Source organism: Cervus canadensis, chromosome 31 (assembly GCF_019320065.1).
Source record: "Cervus canadensis isolate Bull #8, Minnesota chromosome 31, ASM1932006v1, whole genome shotgun sequence".
Lineage (NCBI taxonomy): Eukaryota > Metazoa > Chordata > Mammalia > Artiodactyla > Cervidae > Cervus > Cervus canadensis.
The window spans coordinates 20,825,489-20,832,514 of record NC_057416.1 but is presented as its reverse complement, the minus strand read 5'-3'; the positions used below and the strand labels follow the sequence as shown (position 1 = coordinate 20,832,514).

The window sequence follows — 7,026 nt, the reverse complement described above, 5'->3', positions numbered from 1 at the left end:
AGGTAGCGGAACCAGAGATCAAATTGCCAACATCTGTTGGACAATTGGAAAAGTAACAGAGTTCTAGGAAAACATCTATTTCTGCTTTATTGACTATGCCAAAGCCTTTGACTGTGTGGATCACAATAAACTGTTGTAAATTCTGAAAGAGATGGGAATACCAGACCACCTGACCTGCCTCTTGGGAAATCTGTATGCAGTTCAGGAAGCAATAGTTAGAACTCGACATGCAACAACAGACTGGTTCCAAATATGAAAAGGAGTACGTCAAGGCTGTATATTGTCACCCTGCTTATTTAACTTATATGCAGAGTACATCATGAGAAAAGCTGGACTGGATGAAGCAAAAGCTGCAATCCAGATTGCCGGGAGAAATATGAATAATCTCAGATATGCAGATGATACCACCCTATGGCAGAAAGGGAAGAAGAACTAAAGAGCCTCGTGATGAAAGTGAAAAAGGAAAGTGAAAAAGTTGGCTTAAAGCCCAACATTCAGAAAACAAAGATCATGGCATCTGGTCCCATCACTTCATGGCAAATAGATGGGGAAACAGTGGAAACAGTGACAGGCTTTATTTTTCTGGGCTCCAAAATCCCTGCAAATGGTGACTGCAGCCTTGAAATAAAAAGACGCTTACTCCTTGGAAGTAAGGTTATGACCAACCTAGACAGCATATTGAAAAGCAGAGACATTACCTTGCTAACAAAGGTCTATCTAATCAAGGCTATTGTTTTTCCAGTAGTCATGTATGGATGTGAGAATTGGACTATGAAGAAAGCTGAGCACCAAAGAATTGATGCTGTGGTGTTGGAGAAGACTCTTGAGAGTCCCTTGGACTTCAAGGAGATTCAACTAGTTCATCCTAAAGGAGATCAGTACTGAGTGTTCCTTGAAAGGACTGATGTTGAAGCTGAAACTCCAATACTTTAGCCACCTGATGAGAAGAGGTGACTCATTTGAAGACCCTCATGCTGGGAAAGATTGAAGGCGAGAGAAGAAGGGGACGACAGAGGATGAGATGGCGGGATGGCATCACCGACTCAATGGACATGGGTTTGAGTAAACTCTGGGAGTTGGTGATGGACCGGGAGGCCTGGCATGCTGTGGTTCATGGGGTCGCAAAGAGTCACACACGACTGAGTGACCAAACTGAACTGAAAGCACTAAAATACCCCCTTTATTTTTTGCCATTTTTACATGTGGCCTCATCACCTCCAATCAGTTTTTCATTTACCAATTTAACTTGCTTTCAACATTTATATTTGATTATTTAAATTTCTTTCCTCATATCTACCAGTGCTCTTCTTATTGATCTCTTATTTGGTTTACAAATCCCTCAACGGATACCACTCTCATTTCTGTAGAAGTTCTAGTTGCAAAAGTTCTAGAGTCTAGTTGCAGTTCCTCAACACCACAAAAAGCTTTTGTCCTGCAGAATTTAGTTCGTATTATCCACTAGCTGTTATGTTCTTGCCCTGACCTCTTAGCATTCTGGCTCCTCCTTATCCTTGTAGGTCATCGGGTATCAACTTATCTTTGCCGTGTTTTATGACCATATCAATTAAGTAACCCCCATTCTTTCTCATAACAGTCTATTAAATGGGTCAGAGTTCTTCCAGCAGCTGCAATTAAAATGTGTTGTTTTGCTTAATATTTTCCTTACTCCACTACACTTCTGATTGTAAGGGTATAGAATATTTTATTCATTAAGAAAGATGCAGTATCTAGCAAAATGCCTCACATATAAGTGCTAGATACATATTTGTGGAAAGAATGAACAAAAAAGAATTATCTAACATGGCATTTTTGTGGTTACTGTTGTTGATGGTGATGTGACTATCAATTACTGATCGTGATAGGCTGATGGATTATTTGTATTTTTTACAGTTGAGATTATTAAGTATTAGAGATATTAAGTAAATTACCAAAGAAGTAGAGAAACTAGAATATAATTCAGTGTCTAATGCTAGTATCATTGTTTTTAACAGTACCTGATACTGTTTACATATTCATTGTGTATTCAGGGAGCTTGCTGAATTGGGAAAATTACTGGTCTGTTGTCCAACAACCCTGGATTTAAACCTTGGTTCCTCTATGCACTGGCTGTCTACTCTTCAGTTTCTTATATGTAAATTGGGCATAATAACCTCAACCTTAGACCATTTTTGGATATTGACCAAAATAATAAATATACACATACATACAAAGTAATGAGCATATAATAATAACTAAATGGAATAAAATTTGTCTCATTTCTTTCCCAATGATCATCAGCACACATTTGGTGTCCTTTGTTTGCCAAAGTGTTTAACTGTCCTTCAGATTGTAAATTCCCAGCATTGATATATTTTACCTCTGCAACATGATAATTATTGCTTAACTGTAACTTTTATAAAATCTCCTTTTCTTTCAAAGTCTATGATAAACTTCACCTCCTATACTATTAATTCATTCAATTTGATAATTCAATAATAGTTTATGTCCTGATTTAAAATAATCCATTTTCAAACAGACATCATTTTCTTTGCACAGTGGTACATTGATTCTTCATAACATTTATGTAAGAAAATTTGGCAGCAGTTATAAAACACATGCACTTTTGAATGCTGCCCAAATTGACAACAATTTCAATTAACTATCCAAACTGTGAGTCCCGGAAAAATGCACAGAAATAAAGTGACAATTATCAAATAGCTAGAAAGGATTATTGATCTCCACTTGTGAGGCCTACTCAGTGAATAAAAGAGAAATGGAAAACGGAAAGTGTCCAAAAGAATAGACTTTTTAGGCTTATCTCAATCTTTCTGTTAACACTGACAGAAGCACATACAGAAACTACACAAGTGTGCTGCATGTGTAGTATATTTCCACAACATTAGCACAAAATTTCAGAATATTACTCCAAGACATCTTTAAAAGTTGCAGTAAAAAAGACTGGGCCACTTGCATGGATGTTCATGCTGGAAGAGACAAAACCTTTCTGAAAGTTTCCAACAGATGACAGGATAGGATATGATCTGAATGAGGACTAAGACTGAAGTGTGATTGATTGCTGTCAGAAAGAAAAGCCTATCCTCCTCTTTTATCTCTTGATTACTGTGAGCACAACAGAAAGATAATTACAGTACAAACAACTCTAAAGAACTGCTTTTTAAAAATGAAGTGTCAAAATTCCCCTCGAGGTATAATGACAATAAGCCACAAACACAGTTTTTAGAAATGGATTTCAACTTAGAGTTGAAATTAGAGCTTAATTTGAGGCTTCTTTTAGAAGGCATCCTAAATGCACACACACCATTTTAAAGTTTTGGACTTTAAAAAAATATGACAAAACGAAGATCCAACCTCCCCCAAGATCGTTAGTATTCCACGTTACTAACAGAATTCTTTGGATGATTTAGATGAAAATAAACTCAAGTAATTAAATAGGAGGAAAAACATTAGAACAAACAATTTCATATTTAAACTTCTTTATGAATGATGCAGGGTTTTTACTGGTTCTGTTTCATTTGTTTTGTATAATAAAGTGATCAGATGTGTGTTTCTATTATGAGCTATTTTTAAACCTTTCAATTAAGTATGTATTGTTTTACTTTTAGGAAAGATAATTTGAAGAGTGCAATGACTTCTTGTAGCTAAATATAGATTCTGTTTGAGATTATAATGATATGGAAATGAGCTAATTAATATTTAAGAGTAAACAGGATTTTTGCCTGTGGTGATACTTATTTTATTTATTTACTTATGTATCCTCTTATTTTAATATTATACAATGTCATTGCTGGAATTATAATAAAGTGAATTCATTTCTAGGTTGAAAATTACTTTGGAACAGTACCAAATTACATGAACAGAAGCTTCCAAGAGGTAATATCTACCACCAGATGTCTGTAAGTCACTTTGAGATCATTGGAAGGAAGAGATTAGGTAAATAATATTATAATTTTCTTTGAAAAATTCTTAATTAGGTGTTATGGCATAATCTGAACTTTACAAAAAAGTAAAGTTTAATTGAATACACTGAGGTAAATTTCATCCATTTAAAGGCTATCTAAGGTTTAGAAATAAAATAGGTGCCATGCTATTCAGCACTTTAGAAACCAGCATTCTTAATACATCAGTTTCAAATCTGGTACCCAGAACTGAAGCCTGGGCTAAATTTGTTTTTCTTAGGGGTAAGTAATGTGTGTTTTCTCAAAAAACATTGATTCATATATATTTTTCATCTCTAAGTAGTACAAGAAAAGAACTAATCAGGAGGAACTAAGAAGGCAGAAATTTCTCCTTCTTCTTCTTTTATGTGAAAAGGAATGAGTATGACAGTTTTTACTACCCTGATTTTTTTTTTTAATGAGTTAGCAAATAAACTCAAGTTAAATAAGAAAATATTGAACTGAGGATGTATTGGTGTCTATATGTCTGCTTTTAGTGAGGATTTCAACTGCTACTATTTTTTATTCAGTTGATTTATTTTGAAGCTATAAGCACTGACTTAGGTCTCACTGGATATCCACTAGGAATAAGACGAGTTTCTCACTGCAGGGTAGAGGCGAGTTAAGTCCAAGTAGAGGATGCAGAGAGATGATCATGATATAAAGCAGGAAACATGCTTCAATAAAGGAAGAAGATCAGATGTATCTGTTATGAGATCTCATAATAAAAAGACATTGCTGCAAGGGAGTAAAGATTCAAATGTGTAGGAATTAACAGGAGGGTTAAGCGCTCACAAGTATACACACATGAACATACAGATAGTGTCTTCAGAAACTGAACCTTCAAGCTCAATAAGAGAACATAAGATAATCATAATCAAATATTCAGATAATATTCATGGGAGTGCCACCCAGTAGTTCTTTCAATATACACTTAAAAGTCAAATTATTTCTTTCTTTTAAAAATTATATTTATTGATTTGTTAGATATTCTCAACCACAAAAGACTTAAATGTATATTTAATAACTAAAATATAGGCAAAATTCAGGGAAGGAATCTTCTGTTTCAAAACAGTCAAATAAAGGTCATCAGCTTGACAGTGATCCAGGGATTAAAATCACCTAAAATGTCTATTTGGCTCCTTTAATAATTTCTCATTTTTAAGCCTCTGGCTTACTATGAAATATCTAAATGCTGATTCTTTACCATAAAGAAGTCCATCATTTTTAATTTTGAGAAGGAATTTTCACCTCCTCTGGGGAATAGGTTAAAGGAATGTGTATGTATCTCTGTTTATTTGCAAGCGTAAGATGGACTGGGAAAATCTGGAAAAAAAATTTTTAAATAGTACATTTAAAAATTATTTTTGGAAATACAAAATACTCCAGAAATGTTTTATTGGTCTTTATTGAATGTTTTGGATTTTCATTGGTCTCTATGTCAAAATTTATAAAAATCAATAATGTCATAAATTAATGAAATTTCATGAATTAATGAAGAATCATGCATTGATTCAGGTTGATTTATTTTGTTCTTTGCTGAAAAATATCTTCAGCATAAAACTCCTTCAAATGTTAATGAGAACATTTTTTTTTCTCAGGAGAACCTCCAATCCAAAAAAATGGCAGTGAAACTCATTAGTGCAATATTATTCATAAGAAGCATTTCATATGTAACTAATGTTCTAATATGACTTGTGTTACCAAAAGATTGGAAGAAGTCAAAATCAATGTTTAGTGAATGGTTTAATAAAATATGGTAACTCAACACAGTAGATGATGCAAAAGTATGTCACTCATGAGCCAATGTGATAAATATCAATTGTATATACATTAAATAAGATATATGTAAATATGATGTGTTAGCATGTATATATCAAAGTCATTTAGGATTTTTGTAATAAAACAATTGGTAAATCAAGCTGCTCTATATCAAAGCATCATTTCTTCAAGGGAGAAAATGAATAAGTCATTAAAACAAAAAGAAAAAATAGTGTTAAGCTTTTTCTCCAAATTAGGATTTCTGACACTAATAGTTAGGAAAATTTGTGTTTTCACATGTAAGAGCAAGTCTTTCAATCTCCTGTGGTAGATTAGGGGAATTTGGGATTTATAGCCATCAAATTTGGATTCGGCAGAATCTAGAAATTTTTTTCCAATGGCCATATAATTGGCAAAGTTCAGAATTTTTTGGTTTTATTTTTATGACTGCAGTTTTGTGATGACAGGTGGAAGATTTTCTTTTTTAAAAGGCTTTTTGATCTGGGGAAGAGAAATCTGTTCACAGGATGTAGGTTTACAGGTCAAGTAGAAAGTGTCTACACACTCCCCTTCCTGGTACCCAGAGTGACTCTGTTGCCAGGGTGCCCTCTGAGTGGATGCCCTCAGCAGAGAGATTACTTATTGAGAGGTAACAGGGGAGTTTTTACTATACTTTAACTAGAATCTAAATATAGAATTTAATGTATATTTAGTTGCCTCTAGAGCAGTGGTCTCCAACCTTTTTGGCACCAGGACTAGTTTTAAGGAAGACAATTTTCCACAGACCAGGAAGTAGGGATGGTTTGGGGATGATTCAAGCATATTACATTTATTGTGCACTTTATTTCTAATCTAATGCCACCACTGATCTGACAGGAGGTACTGGTCCATGGCTCGAAGGTGGGGGACCCCTGCTTGAGAGATTTTTTTTTTTATAACAATATAATATGCCATTTCTATTTTACTGAATTGCATAAAAGTAATAAACATATCACTGAAGATGGTGATTGCAGCCATGAAATTAAAAGACGCTTACTCCTTGGAAGGAAAGTTATGACCAACCTAGATAGCATATTGAAAAGCAGAGACATTACTTTGTCAGCAAAGGTCTGTCTAGTCAAGGCTATGTCTTACCAGTGGTCATGTATGGATGTGAGAGTTGGACTGTGAAGAAAGCTGAGCGCCAAAGAATTGATGCTTTTGAACTGTGGTGTTGGAGAAGACTCTTGAGAGTCCCTTGGACTGCAAGGAGATCCAACCAGTCCATCCTAGGGGAGATCAGTCCTGGGTGTTCATTGGAAGGACTGATGGTGAAGCTGAAACTCCAATA

The 7,026-nt window shown here is 34.5% G+C and overlaps 1 protein-coding gene across 1 annotated transcript in view; it reads right to left on the bottom strand.

Annotated features, from left to right (window-relative positions):
- Nucleotides 1-7,026, bottom strand: part of SGCZ (sarcoglycan zeta) — a 1,068,194-nt gene that overhangs the window by 433,576 nt on the left and 627,592 nt on the right. The gene's annotated exons all lie outside the window — the stretch shown is intronic.